Genomic DNA, 14,626 nt, shown 5'->3' with positions numbered 1-14,626 from the left:
GGTCCCAGAAACGGAGTCCACACCATGGAGCCGTTGACCTCTTCCATTTAGCAGGACACATGTGAGGACCCATGATGTCGGTCCACAGGCAGGTGGCTCTTTCCTTTCATTGCCAATTGATATTCCCGTATGTGGGGGTACCACAGCTTGTTCATTCCCAGCTGAGGACCATGTGGGTCATGCCCAGCCTTTGGTGATGATAAATAGTGCTACTGTAAACACACACATGCAGATTTTTGTGTGAATCGACATTTCTCTTTCTCTTGGCTCATACCTAGGAGTGGGGTCGCTGGATTGCGTATTAGTGGATGTTGAACGTTAGAAGAAACTGCCAAATTATTTCCAATGTGATGGTTGCAGTTTCATATTTGTCAGCACTTGGTATTGTCAGATTTTAAAAAAATTCGCCTTCTTATAGGGGGGCATAGCGTTATCTGACTGTGGCTTTAATTTGCATTTCCCAAATGACTAACGGCGTTAAACATCTTTTTGTGTGGTTATTTGCCATCCACACATCTTCTTTAATGTCATGTCCAAATCTTTTGTTTAGATTGTTTTTAATTAGGCTTCAAAAGTAATATAAGTATCCTGGAAACAATACAAAGTGTGTGTGTGTGTGTGTGTGTGTATGTATGTGTGTATATTTAAATCGGAACCTGTTTAGAATATTTAAAGAGATTCCAGGTAAAAGTTGGATTTCTGGAAGCTTTGGGAAGGCTGAGCCCAGCGTCCCACGCGGCAGCCGTGGTGGAGGCTGGGTACTGGCTGCATCTTCCCGTGGGCTGCTTCTTCCAGCCTCCGGCTGCTTGCCAAGCCAGCCCGCTAGGAGGTTGAGTTTGGGACCCTCTGAATAATGCATGCTCCTCTGTTTGACCCCTGATGTGCTCCGTCCACATCGACAGCACCCCTTGGGGCTGAGTTCAGATTCCGCACTATTTCCCCCCCATCTTCACTGTTGTTCCTTTCCAAACCCACTTACTCACACGACCACTAGGCCCCTCCTTACGCCCCTTGGTTCCCAGATGTTCCCCACCTCTCCACCACTGGTGCCGTTCACACAGCAGTTTATGTAGATGGCGCCCCGTTGAGTTGTGAGGGCACCACCCGTGCTACCACACATGCCAGCCTGGTCCTTTGTCCCTGCCTCGCCTAGGACTCAAGTGTTTCTTCTTTGCTCACCGAGAGGGAAGATGCTATGTGGTGGAGACTGGAACCTGAAGTTGTCTCAGCCGTCTTGGCTTTTGAGTTTAAGCTTGTATAGTCACTGAGTGGAAAAGATCGGCCCAGTGGCTCTCACACTGTAGGGTACACTAGACCCACTTTAGGGGGCGCTAGAGCTGCTAAAGGGGGGCATGTTAAAGCCCACGTGGCCCAGCTCCACCCCCAGAGTACCCAATTCAGCAGGTCTCAGGAGAGGCCGGAGAACGTGTATTTCAAACAAATTCCCAGGTGATGCAGGGATGCCGGTCCAGGACCAGCTTAGAGAACCACCGTCCGGCCTGGTCCCAGAGGGGATGGGGGCAGAGGCAGTGACCGAGTGGGAGAGGCTGACCCAGGGAGAGGAGGTCAGGAGAAGAGAAGCACATTCCTCGAGAGAGGAAAGCGGAGTGGAATTCCGAGATCCCTAAAGTAACAGGATAGCACTGGGGGGCCGAGGGAGGAGTAGGCCCTCCAAGAGAAGTGGCTGGACCAAGACCCAGGCCTCAGCAAAGACCCCACGCCCAGCTGTGGCCGGAGGCTTCCGGGCGGCAGGCTCCCAGGGGCCGTGGGGGGCTGCCAGCTCAGCCTTAGAATGGGGGGCCGCCAACAGAGACCAGCAGCACATTCTAGCCATGCTGCTGGGGGGTGCCTGGGGGGCTGGTTTCCATGACAAAGTTCCAAATATAAATAAGGACTTATTTTTTAACACTTCTAGGATCACAGAGTAAAATTCATATGAGGTCTGTCCAGAAAATGTCCAACCATTGTTAATATAACGAGAATGGTTTGCTCAGTAGGGCTGTGACCTGGCAGCCAAGGAGAGTGGACTGGAGTATGCGTGTGTGAACAATGTCGACTTCACTGTACCAGTCAGTGGAGGAGGCAGACGCCACGGAGTGAGCATGTGCACTATGTGGCCATCACGTTCAAAATGACTGATCGAGTAGAGCAACGAATCTGCGTCAGATTTTGCATTGAGCTTGAACCTTCCTCTGCAGAGACTGTTCAGATGATTCAGAGGCTGCAGCCGTGGGCAACGGGTGATGGGCAGCTTCTTGCAGTCACGCCCACTCACACAGCATGTCTTGTGCAGAGTTTTTTGGTTAAACATCAAATCACCCAGGTGACTCAGCCCCACGACAGCCCAGATTTGGCACCCTGTGACTTCTGGCTTTTCCCCAAACTAAAATCACCTTTGAAAGGGAAGAGATTTCAGACCATCAGTGAGATTCAGGAAAATATGAGGCAGCTGGTGGCGACTGGGAGAACTGTGTGAGGTCCCAAGGTGCCTGCTTTGAAGGGGACCGAGGCATCCTTGTTCTGTGTACAATGTTTCTTGTATCTCTTTAATAAACGTCTTTATTTTTCATGGCCCATGGCTGGATCCTTTCTGGACAGACCTCGTACCCGCTCACATAATTTTAGTGATAAACACCTTCATCTTCAAAGTGCAAGGGCTGAGCCGACAATAAAATAATTCTCTTTCCTGAGCCTGGAGAAGCTGATGGTGGGAAGAAGCCAACAGACGATACAAATTAGTTTGTGGATAACCTGCAAAGTGGAGGCATCCGTTGAAATTGCTGCTAGTTTTTTTTTCTTTACTGTTGCTCAAGCACAAAGATTGCCGCTACTTTCCCCGACCACTAAAGCTTGTCAATGGCAACAACCACAATGATGAGAGAAACTCTGGCCAGGACCAAGTGTGAGGGTCTTCATCGGAAAGATCCTCCATGTGCCCGCCCACCCTCCCTTCCCCCCGCCAAAAAATACCTGTATGGACCATACTATCAAAATAAGAGGGAGAAATCCATGTCAGTTCCTTTTGTCTTGCGATTCTTATTTGTTGAGTCTTTCATTTATCTCTGCGTGGCTAACCGAGGGCCACAGCACCCCCGTTTCTCCATCTGTAAAGTGGGTGCCGTCAGTCCCCCACTACCCGCTACCTTCTGCAACGGAGGGCTGAGGTTCTGGTGGGCTCAGGGAGACGAAATCAGGAACTTCAAGGACAAAGAAATCATTTACAGGATGCTTAAAAAAGAAAAAAGGATACCTGAGTAGGGCTGAAAACTCAAATGTCCTGGGGATCACCAAAAAACCTTCAGAAAAGTAGTCAGCTCCTGATTGCCATGGAGGCCCAGGATTGGCAGATATTGTGATATTTAAAGTGAAATTAGGAATAAAATATTCCATTTCTTTAAGAAACATTTAAATATCTGGTATACTTTTCAAATCTTTTCATAGTTGCACTAGTATTTAAATCAAATATCACCGTGCAGGGTCCAATAAGACCCCGCCATGCGGCTGCCTGTCTGAGACCCTCCCCTGAGGCTGGCTGGGAGGCGTGGGGTCTTACCCTGAGTGCGGTCCCAGCCGGAGCCTCTGGTCTGAGCCCTTGGTCAGGCTGCACAAGCCTCCCCCACCCCCAGCCCACACCCTGCCTGGTGCCAGGGATGACTTCAGCGGCAACACAAAGGGGCCTTCATGTTCAAAGGCGGGCGAGATGGTTCATCCTCTGTCCTCCGCAAACAAACAGGGCGGCTTTGATCTGGACGGGGTGGAGGGCAGCTCCAACGAGGAGACCGGCCCGCACTGGGCTGCAGCCGAGTTTGTAATAAAACAGGAGATCTAAGTGGCGGGAACGAAGGGTAATAGAGAAATGGTGTCACTTTGGGGGTTCTTTCTGAGCTGGCCCATTTGAAGTGGATTAGCTGATGGGTACGAGAGAGGGGACCAGGGGCCGCCACCCTCATCCTGGGTGCCCCGGGAGAGGCAGCACAACCCCATTTCCTGAAGCATGCCCCCTCTCCTTTGCAGACACCACCCCTTCCTCCCACAGGCAGACTGTTCCCTTCCTTCAAAGCAAGTGAGTCAAGACCTGGGATGATTTCCTGCGAGAGACTTTGGTTCCTTGGAGGCAGGAACGGCGTGCACTGGGATGGCAGGTCTTCCTCGGAGCGGACAGGCACTCGGTCTGGGGGGAGGGCACGGGGGGGGGGATGTTCAGCTAACGTCAGCGGGCAATATGCAAGTTGCCACAGATGGAGGCACAGGGTGGACTCTGCCACCTGCTCTGTGCCCATCCGTGGGCTTATGCTCAGAAAGTGCCCTGGGATGGGCACTTTCTTGTCCAGTGTACACACCACGGGATGCTGTGTACAGCCGAGGGAGGGGCTCTTGCCAAGACTCCATTTTTCTTCAGATCACCAGAAGGTCTGGACCTGGCAGGCGCTCCTTCTGCAGTGAGGAAACTGGGGCTCAGAGGGGTTGACTACTGTTCCCCAAGCAAGACGGCCAAGCTCGGAATGTGTATCCTGCTGGTCCTGGAAGCCCTGTTAGCACACCCTGAATGTGGCAGACCAGAGCAGGTGTCGAGCGGACACTAGTCTGAGCTTTCATGTACGTGAACCCATCGAATCCTTGCACAGCCCCAGAAGGTGGCCACACGGATGGTCACCTCCGTTGTACAAGGGCAAGGAGCCGGGCGGAGTGGGGACTTGGAGGTAATCTGCTTAAGGATGTGTAGCGAGCAGAGCTGCGGGTGTTTGAAATCAAGGAGCAGGGCCTTCAAAGCTCGGATGTCGCCTCCACACGACCTTACCCTCATTATTACCTTGTTCTGGCTACGTGGTCTGGTGTGGGGTTTTCCCCCTTTTAACCTGGTGATTCCATTCACCTGGGAGAGCCCAGGGGCGATTTCCTCTGCCCATGTTTGTCATTGCCGTGTGGGAACTTCCCACATCATCTGTACTGTAGGAGTAGAGGGTAGTCCCTCCCTTGAGGTGGAATTCCTTCAGCTTTTCTTTCTTCTATTCGCTTCAGCTAATTTGGTACAACTTGACACCTCTTGGTTTTGAACTGCCAGTGAGTATGTGTAACAGGGATATTAGCTTGTTCCTGTCGACTCAGGGACACAAGAAGTGACTTTCTAAAAGAAGACAGGTAGCTCATAGGAGGCGGCAGTCTCCCCTCCTCCTGGCGGTGGCAAAGGGGAGGACCCAAGGACTGTGGTCCGAGAGTGGTCACTCGGACTTGGCTCTTGAACAGGAGCTCGCAGAGTGGTGGAGCCAGTTCCTGGACAAGCCAATCCAGGAGGGCACCCTGGAGGCAGCATTAGCGACACCTGTGTGTTTTTCTTCTCTCTGGTCACGGGCTTTTGAAATCCATCCTGAAGTCCTACCTGTGCTCACCAACAGGCGAGCCACGTGGCTGGGTGTAAATCCAACCAGGACAGAGCACACCGGGGAGGGGCCCTGGCCTGCCCAGCATTCTGGGGCACTGACGGCTCCTTTGTCAGCGAATCGCAGCCGGCTTTCCCAGCCAGCCCGGGGAGGGCCGTCTTACTTTACTCGGTCTATAGATTTGAATGTTAATCTCGTCCAGAGACACCCTCACAGACACAGCCAGCGTCTGGGCACCCCACGGCTGAGACAAGTTGACATGTGAAATTCGGCATCGCCACCTCCCCCAGAAGCCAAGTCCCTGAAGGAGAGACGGCGACGTGTCTGTCCTACACCCACCGGCTCAGCATCGCTGGGGCAAGGTCTGCGCACACAGAAGGGAAGCCACATGTCACTGGGTGGGCCGCTGTAGGGCGTCCCTCGGGAAAATGCGGCCGTGCTCCAGCTACCCCGTCCTCGCTGATGAGCGCCCTCAACTGCACCCCACACTCCCCAGAGTTGCGTTACACCCGTCACCTCCAAATATCCCCCCTCCCCCTCACCTCCAATCCTGGGTGGCCCCAGCTGCCTGCACCTCAGGGTGGACACCCCATCCCCTCCTGCCCCGCTCAGGCCGCTCTCTCCCCACCCCATTGCGGCCCCTGGGGTGGCCTTCAAATGCTCTCCTTCTGTCACCCGTGTCGGATGCTGGGGTGTCAGATGCTGGACTGGCAGCATCTTTGGAGATGGAGCATCCTCTCCGCCCCTCCCCCTCCCCTTACAGCTGGAAGCTGAGTGCCAGGGAGGAGAAGGGACTTGTTGGAAGTGGCTGCCCCAGCCCTTGGGCCCTGGCCATTTTTGTGTGTTCCCAAGGGGCAGAGTGAGGCAAAGGCCGTGGGCGTGATGGGGAGACAGGACGTAGGTGATGGGTTAGGGGTGGGGGAGTGCATGTGTGACAGGTGTGTGTGCTGTGCACGTGAGTAGGTATGGGGTCTGTGTGGGCCCTACAGAGCGACCCTGGGCCAGGGATGCTGAATTGGGGGGTGGGTGCAAGGGAGTCGGACAGGGGCCAACCAGAGTTGCCTAATATTAAAGGAATAAAACTACTTCTCTGGGGTTCTAATAGGGGAGTGAGAGCACAACCCGCTTCAGACATTCCCCCATCTGTGCACACCTCATGGGGGCTGGCAGGGGGCTCACTCTGCCCCCAGCTGTTGTGGATGGGTGGGGGTGAGTATGCAAGCTCGCCCTGGGTCCTCCTGCCACTGGCACCGGGCAAACCCAGGGGGCAGCTCTGCCGGGCGGTTTCTAGCTGTGCGCCCTGCTTGGGCTTGGCCTGGTCCTTCAGGGCACGGCTCCTGCCATCTGCACAGGAAGGGGTGTGTCGGGCTGTAGGCGGTTTCCAAATACCCTCGTCCTTGCTGCCCTCTGCCCTCTGGCCTTGGCAGACCCAGAAAAGGAAGGACAATGCAGTGAGTTGTTTCCAAATCCAAGTGCATTCAGTGTAATGGGCCACCCTTTCTTCTGAGATGACGTGGTTCTTCTTTTTGATACTCAAATGCCCTTAAAAATCAAATTATACACGCTGAGTGTGAGTGTGTGCATGTTTGTATGTTATGGAGGAAAAAGGCACGGTAGTGATCAAAATGTGGTCTGAGAATGCCTGGAGCCCCCCCCCCCCCCCGCCCTTCAGGGGGTCTCCAAGGTCAGAACTGTTTTCCTAGTGACACTGAGGCATTACATGCCCATTTCACTGTGTGGACGTTCGCACCGACGGCGCAGGAGCTGGCGGGGGCTGCAAGGAGCACCGTAGGGCTGTGACTTGCACTCATGGGATGAAAACCAGAAAACGAGACAGCGTCACTCAGGACGTCCTTAAAGCAGGAGCCACTGATCGATTTGCTGATTTCTCCATCCTCCGTGTCACGATGCTGTAGGCAACCGAATGCCGACATGCAGTAGTTAGTTACCTTAGGAAAAGCGCCCGTGCCACTGTTCGAGTTGGGAGTTGACTTAGCTGAGCGCCTTCCGTTTGGGAGAAGAAAAAAGACTCGCAGAGAAATTGTGGTTATTTACACCTGAGTATTGGCAGATAATTTCTTGCAAAGGAGTAAAATGTGCTTGGCACCTCGAGGGAAATAATAGAGAGTATTTATTGCCAATGATCAAATTCAAGCTTTCAGAATAATGGTGGTAAATGCCTGGGACTGAATGAGCATTTGATAAATGTTATCCTTCCCTTCCCTCCACCCCCACTTCTCACCTTCCTTCCCTCTCTCCTTGGTGGAGACACACTGCTGGGTCCTGGCTGGCAAAGTCTCTGAGAATTTTGCATGAACTGGGAAGGAGGTATGAGTTAGGGCACAGGGCAAGAATTGTGCCTCCAAATACAGCAACTTAAATAAGCCAGAAGTTTTTTTCTCTTGTGTAAAACTCCAAGTTAAGAGTTGGTCTAGGGGTGGGGGGCTGTTTGATTCCATAAAGTGGCTTATGGCTCGAGTGACCTCCATCTCCTTATTTGCCCATCCTCATGATTGAAGCTGGACCTCTGTACTGTGTCTATACTCTAGCCTGTGAAAAGGAGGAAGCACAAGGTGAAGGGCAAGCACACGTCTCTGCTCACAACCCATGCATACATGGCCACATACAGCTGCAAGGGAAGCGGGAAAATGGAGTGTCTGGCTGTGTGGCTGTTCCTACTATGGTGGGAGTGGTGTAGGATCAGGAGAGAAAAATGGTGGCAAACATGGCACCCGTTGGCTCTCACCTTCAAAGAGATTCTCAGGGAAAATCCCAGAAAAGCTGACATGGACTCAGCATTCAGGCACTGCCACCTGTCCTCACCTTGTCCATCTGTACATGTGACCTAGGCCATATGCTCTCAGGTTTTCCCCAAACATCTGAGCCCATTAGATATAGAAGGGACCCCAGCGATGCCCCCTCATTCTATAGCAGGGTGGCCAAAGCCCCAGAGGGAGACACTCTTCCTGATGATACACAGTGAGTCATAGTCAGGAGTGGCCAGTTCAAAGAGGTCAAGTGCACCTATTTAAAGACATCTCCAAAGACCTGGCTTGGTTCTGGATGTGGCAGGACTGGCCCAGGCAGGTAGCTGACTTAGTTGGGGAAACATTTTCGCCTGGGTGTGGTCAAGCTTTCTCCTCCTCTGAATGCCAGGCTCATAAAGGTTAGCTGTGAGGACAGCTGTGGAGGCAGAAGTAATAGACTGAATCCCAGGCCACCTTATAGGTCATGGGACCCTGAGCAAGCTATTTCATAGGTTTGAGTCTTCCTTACCCCACCCATAAAGTGGGCTTAATGCCTCTCTGACAGACCCTGAGTTCTATTCAAGGAGGGGTGGCATTATGAGGACATTCTGCCTTGCTCAGGTAAGATAATGTCCCCCTTCCCACTCCTCCTGCCCCTCTCCTTTGGGGGACTTGTGCCTGCCATCCAAAACTGCGGCTGGTGCGGGGCTGCCATCAACTCCATTTGGCCACAGGATTGGGCAACCAACTCAAGTTGGACCAACCAGTCTCCTCTAATGACGTGCACATGACCCAAGCTAGGCCAATCAAAATCCTTCCTCGGGATTTTTCTCACTGGAGCTGGGGAAGAATAGTTCTCTTTCATACTTCCTGCAGTTTGTTCGATTACGAGTCCGAAGCTGCTCCTGTCCTGTCCTCCGAGTGCCTGGGTTACGTGAGCCCAGGAAGTTCCTTTCTGCTTGGGCTAGTTTCAGCTGCATTCTGTCACCGTCACTGACAACCAAAAGTCCTAGAGAAAAACATTGCTTTTTGGTGCTTTTATAATAATGAGACTGAGAGGTCCTTTTTCACCCATGTCTTAGGCTTCGTGCTGGGTATTTCCACACAGTAGCTCAGGAGTCCCCTCCGCCTGTGTTATCCGTGTGCCCATTGCCCTGAGGCTGGGTTTGTTCCAACCCTTTGCAGAGCACCCGGCTTAGTGCCTGTCCTGAACTGGATGTAGGGCAGTCTGGCGACACCCCTCGATGGGTCACCTTGGGGGTACAGTTGTGAGGTGAATGAGGTGGTCCGTGCAGGCCACCTGCTACCACATGGGTTCCATAGGCCACATGGAGTCAGTCCCGTAGCCAGGAGTTGTCTGGGGACTGAGGTCGCTGCGGAAAGGGTCCCCACTCCTACGCACCCTGCAAACCCCACCCTCAGCTCCTCCTTTCCTACCAGCACTGAATGGTTGGCTCCAGAATGCCTTCTGGGGGCTGTGCGTGGCAGGGAAAGGACCTGTTTCTGCTAAGCCACCTGGGCTGAAGGTCAGACCTCCCCCAGGCCCCCTAGGGCTCTAGCCAGCAGATCAGACAGGAGAAGGCCGCTGGCCTGGGGAGTGGGTGCCGCCCGGCCCTTCACAGACAGCCGGGCCCCCGTGGGCCCTCAGCCCAGGTTAGTTCCTCCTGCTCCTGCTTCCTTGCCGGGACTTGAGGGCAGGCAGGGGCCCTGTCTGGGTCCTTCCTGTGCGCTCCGTGCCCAGCCCAGTCCTGGCACATTGGAGGGACTTGGAACCCACTTGCCCAGGGACTGGGGGATCCTGCTGAGGGCAGTGAGGGTATGTGGAAGAACTAGGGCAGCAGCCATCGGCTCAGCACCCTGTCCCTTTCCCTTTGGGTGAGAGCTGGGGGTCTGGTCACATTACTGCCTTCCCACCCCCTCCCTGCCCCGGATGGACACTTTCTTTGGGATGACTTTACCCAAGCAGAGGGTGAAACTGGTGACCCCAGGCTGGGTTCCAGCAGGGACACGTGTTTCATTTGGTCTTCTAGACCATGACTTTAACATTTGAAACTGGTTGCCCATATGAAAATCTGGAGATTTCATCTAGAAACCTGGATTTTCAGCTACTCGTGAAAAATCGGAAGATACAGCAACTCCGGGCCCTCCATAGTCACTGGCTTTGAGCTGCATCTGTCCCGTTAGGCCAGGCATATGCCCCCAGGTCTACCCACTCCAAGACCCTCTCTCTCATTTGCTGCCCTTCCTCCGATGATGGTGTGACCCCTGCTTCTATGGAGCCTGTGGGCCGTCCGCTGACCCTTCACGTCTCAGTTTGGCAAATCCTGGCCACGCCAGGGCTTTCATCTGTGTGACAAGTGTGTTCGCCAGAGGGGACCAGCCAGAGCTGGCACCCTCCTGCCCACTTTCCTTTCCTCCCCCTGCTTCCAGTCAGCCTGCCAGGCCGACATTGTTTGGGGATGCAAACATCCACACGTTATTAGAACCCTGGATCAAAGGCGGCATCCCACAGGCCTGCCTCTCAATGGTCCCTTTGTGCAGATGGAAGCCGGAGAGGAGTTAGGACCCAGGCAGAGAGGGAGGGGCTGGGGAAGGGGGCTCAGCACAAAGATACTTGTCTCCCGGAGAAGACAGCGGACGACGAGGTTAAAAGCGGCGCCAGGTGGAGGATGCACCCCAGCTCGCCCTTGAAAGATGCAGATGGAGAATGGTCAGTTCTGTGAGGGAGAAAACGCCGGCCCTGTGCGTGCTTCTGGGGAAGGGACGAGATGGCCGGGTCCACAAGCAGCGTCCTCTGTCCGCCCCAGCTGGCGGTGGGCGTGACGTGGGCAAAAGCCGCGGGGAGCGGTAAGGCGCCAGTGACCTCCCCTTGGGCACAGCGGCAGAGGAAAGAAAAATGACTCGGACTTGGAGAGGGCCACAGACACCAGGGCGGACAGGGTCGCCTCTGGCCAGACAGCCCTTTTGCTCAGCCATTCCCACCTGCACCAAACATTTCTAAAGCCCCTACTGTGCGCCAGGCACTGAGTGGTGTGAGGCAGGTACACGCAGGACTAACCCGGGGTCAGGGAGGGGAACTCTGCTCTGCCCACCTCATCTGGGGGTAGCGGCACTGTCCCCCCCCCCCCGCCCGAGTCCTGCGTCAGCTGGAGTGGACGCCCCAAGCGTCTCACACACATTGTCTCGTTCATCTCCAGGGCCCGTTAGAACAAAGAAGGGCTTTCAGAGTTCAGCTGCTGCGCCAGGAATCCTGCCCGCTGGGGCGGGGGGAGCAGGTACGAGAAGGATGTACTGAGAAGGGGGTTCACTTAGAGGGAGCCCTGAGAATTGAATGGAGGTCAGGAGGTCATGAGGGTGCTGGGAGCGGGAGGAGATGGGCAGCCACTCACTGAACCTAGCTTCACAGGCCCCAGGCCCCGTCCTTGGCCCTGTGTCCACACTCCCTCTCCGGGGGGCCTCACCCCCTGTCAGGCTTTTAAATTCCATCTACATGCTCACGACTCCCAGGTGTGTCTCTCCAGCCCGCAGCTTGGTTCTGAGCTCCAGCTGCCTACTTGATCTCGCTGCTCCCATATTCCATGGGCCTCTCAGAATACGGAACTGAGCTTGTCTGCCCTGCAGACTGGGCCTGCACCCTGCCCCCCTCCCCCCCGCCCCCCCCACCCCGCTCCACAGGCTTCCTCCACTTGGTTAATGGCAGCCCCTCCTTGCAGTGGCTCAGGCCAAAAACCGCAGCATTTTTCGGAACTCCCCTCTTTCCCTCTCACCCTGCATCCAACGCATGAGCTATGCCTGTCCCCTCTAATTTCCACGTGCCGACTACTCACCTCTTCCATGGCTGTCACCCGCGTCTGAGCCACTATCGTGTCATGCCTGGGTGCTGCAGTCACCTCTCCACCCGCCTGCCCCCTCGCTTCTGCCTGGTCTCCTGCCGAATCCATGCTTGGGTCTCAACACAGCAGCCCGGTTGTTTCAGGTCGCGGCTCTCCTCCAGTGGCTCCTGCCTCCCTCCACTGAAGCCGACGCCCTCACCGAGGCCCACGAGGTTCTCCGGACTGAGCCTTGTCCCCTTCCAACCTCATCATCCCCTCCTCTGCAAAGGCCCTCTGCTTCTCTCTGCCTCAGGGCCCCTGGCCTCCTTGTTCTGCAAACATTCACACACATCCCCACCTCAGGGCCTTTGCACTTGCTACTCTCTCTGCCTGGACTGCTTTCCCCCGGGACCTTTCCCCCTCCTCATTTTCAAGCCTGTGCTCAGAGCTCTGCCCTCTCTGACCCTCTACTTAAAATTGCAAACCCTCCGCTGGCATCTTTCTCATTTTTCCCACTTGATTTTTCCCCCAGGGGCACACCACATATTTATTTCACTGGCTTACTTCCACCTGCTTAAGAGGCAAAGGCACCATAACAGCCTGGCATAAATTGGGCCCTCAACAAATCTTGGCTGGAGGACTTAACAAAAGAGAAACACCTTTATCTCCTGGGTCCCGCCTCTCGGTTTCTTCTGCCCTGCCTGCCCCCCAGTACTGCCACTTACTGAAAGAGGAGGCGAACTGTGTCACCCCAGCAGCTGCTGAGAAAGCTTACCTTTGCAGGGCCTCTGAGTGTGGTCTGCAGACCAGCGGCATCCGTCCCATCTGGGTTTACTGGAAATGCCGAATCTCGGGTTCCGCCCCAGGCTGTGTTTCAACAAGCTCCTGGGGCAGCCACCGTACATTCCCAGCAGCCCTAATTTGGGCTGTTTGACCCTGGGCAAGAAAGGGGGTGAGAACTAACAAGGTTTGGGCCTGGGAGCAGGCAGTGTAGGGGGCAAGGCAGTCTCTCTGTCTCTCCCCTCTCGGTTTGCTAGCCTGCAGCTCTCTGACTGTCCCTACTTCCGCTCTGTCTGGTTGTTCGTTAGCCCTCACGGACTCTGTCAGCTGCTCCAGGCCCTGGGACTGCGGAGCCCTTTGCTTCCGAGACCTTCAAGGACCAGACCCTAGGCCCTGGGCCTCTCTACTAAAATTCTTCAGGGAGATGCTGATTGGTCAGGCTATGGGCCAGGCATCCAATCGGCTGTGGGCAAGGAGTGAAGAGGTCCTGTGGTACTAATAGGGTAGCAAGGTTACCTTGAAGCTGTGCCCTGTGTGGTGGGCACAGGGGAGGAGGAGAGGGGGGAGGAAGAGGCTGAGCTGGAAGGGAAGGCAGGTGAGACAGGCAAAGTGGCCGCCAGCACCATCACTACAGAGGCGGTGTTTCCTTGTGCCTTGAGCTGTGGCTTTAAGGAGCCTCTGGCTCCACGTGGGCCCTCATGGGTAGTAGGTATGCAATCACTCAGCAGCCTGGAGGTGGGCAAATGCACCCTAAGACAGTGAAATGGCCATCGCAGACACAGGTGGGCCTGCCCCTTTGGGGGAGCCTTCCCCCCCTCCCCCCCACCCCCACTGTCCTGTCTGCACTGAGCTCTCCTTCGTCAGCCCCTTTGGTTGGGTCCCTGGGTTCAGTGCTTGGTGCCTCTGACCAGTCTGGCATTTGCTGAAGTGTGCTCCACTCGTTTTCACTTGAACTTCCTAAAAAAACGGTTCCTCGGTCTGGTGAGTCAATGAAAACAAAACACAACACAAACCCTGCCCACGGGAGGTCCTGACAAGTCCTACAGGAAGGGCGACGCGTCTCCCTGTGGCCGAGCCAGGGTGGCCCTGAGTCTCCCGTGGGGCCTCTTTGCACAGAACCAGAGCGCAGCAGAACCCGTTTCGGGAAATGCTGTGGGGAGGCTGCGTGTTGATGAGGTATCGGTTCACTGCCCATAACTGGAAAGGGAAGGCTTAACAAAATGGGAGTTTCTTTCTCCTCGTTGTAAAAGCAGCCTGTGAATGAGCAGACTGGCACCATGACTGGAAGGGCTTCCCAGACGAGCTGGGAGAAGCGGGGTAGAGGGGCAGGGGCGGAGGGGAGCAGGGGCATGATTGGGCTGGGTGGCCTCTCTCCCTCCCCCAGCATCACCCCGGAAGTCTGTGTGCCTTCTGAACTTGCTAAAAGACCCTAGACCCTGGAGGAGGTCGGCAGCACAAAAATCCAGTTCAGATCAGCCCACATTTAGGCTCCTGGAACTATCTTTGGGGACCTCTTTTCTGTAATACCTGAATAGACTGCCTTGGGGCCCTTGCCCTTTGTCCTTGGGGGGCGCCCAACTTCCCCCACCCCATCTCCATGGGCTGATGCTGGGGGCTGGCACTCCTCCTGGCTGCCTCTGGCTCCCATCTGTTATCACGATGAGCATCTCCGTTCAAGACCATGACCTGTTGCCCTGTTGGTGCTGGGTTGGGCTGTCTCTCTGATTCTTTCATCCTGTCCTCTCCCCTTTCCTTCTAACCCAGAGGTGTGGCGAGGGTTTTGCTGAGGTTTGGGTAACTGAGGGTAAGTCCAGCACAGAACTGAGCAGGTGACTGCCCATCACACATTAGTCATCGCTGTCCTGCATGTTAACGGGCTGCCCCTGCCTCCTCACTGCTGTGCCCCTTC

This window comes from Sturnira hondurensis, unplaced genomic scaffold (assembly GCF_014824575.4).
Source record: "Sturnira hondurensis isolate 20B ecotype Veracruz unplaced genomic scaffold, ASM1482457v3 Scaffold0016617, whole genome shotgun sequence".
In the NCBI taxonomy this organism is placed as follows: domain Eukaryota; kingdom Metazoa; phylum Chordata; class Mammalia; order Chiroptera; family Phyllostomidae; genus Sturnira; species Sturnira hondurensis.
This window is presented reverse-complemented; position numbering follows the sequence as displayed.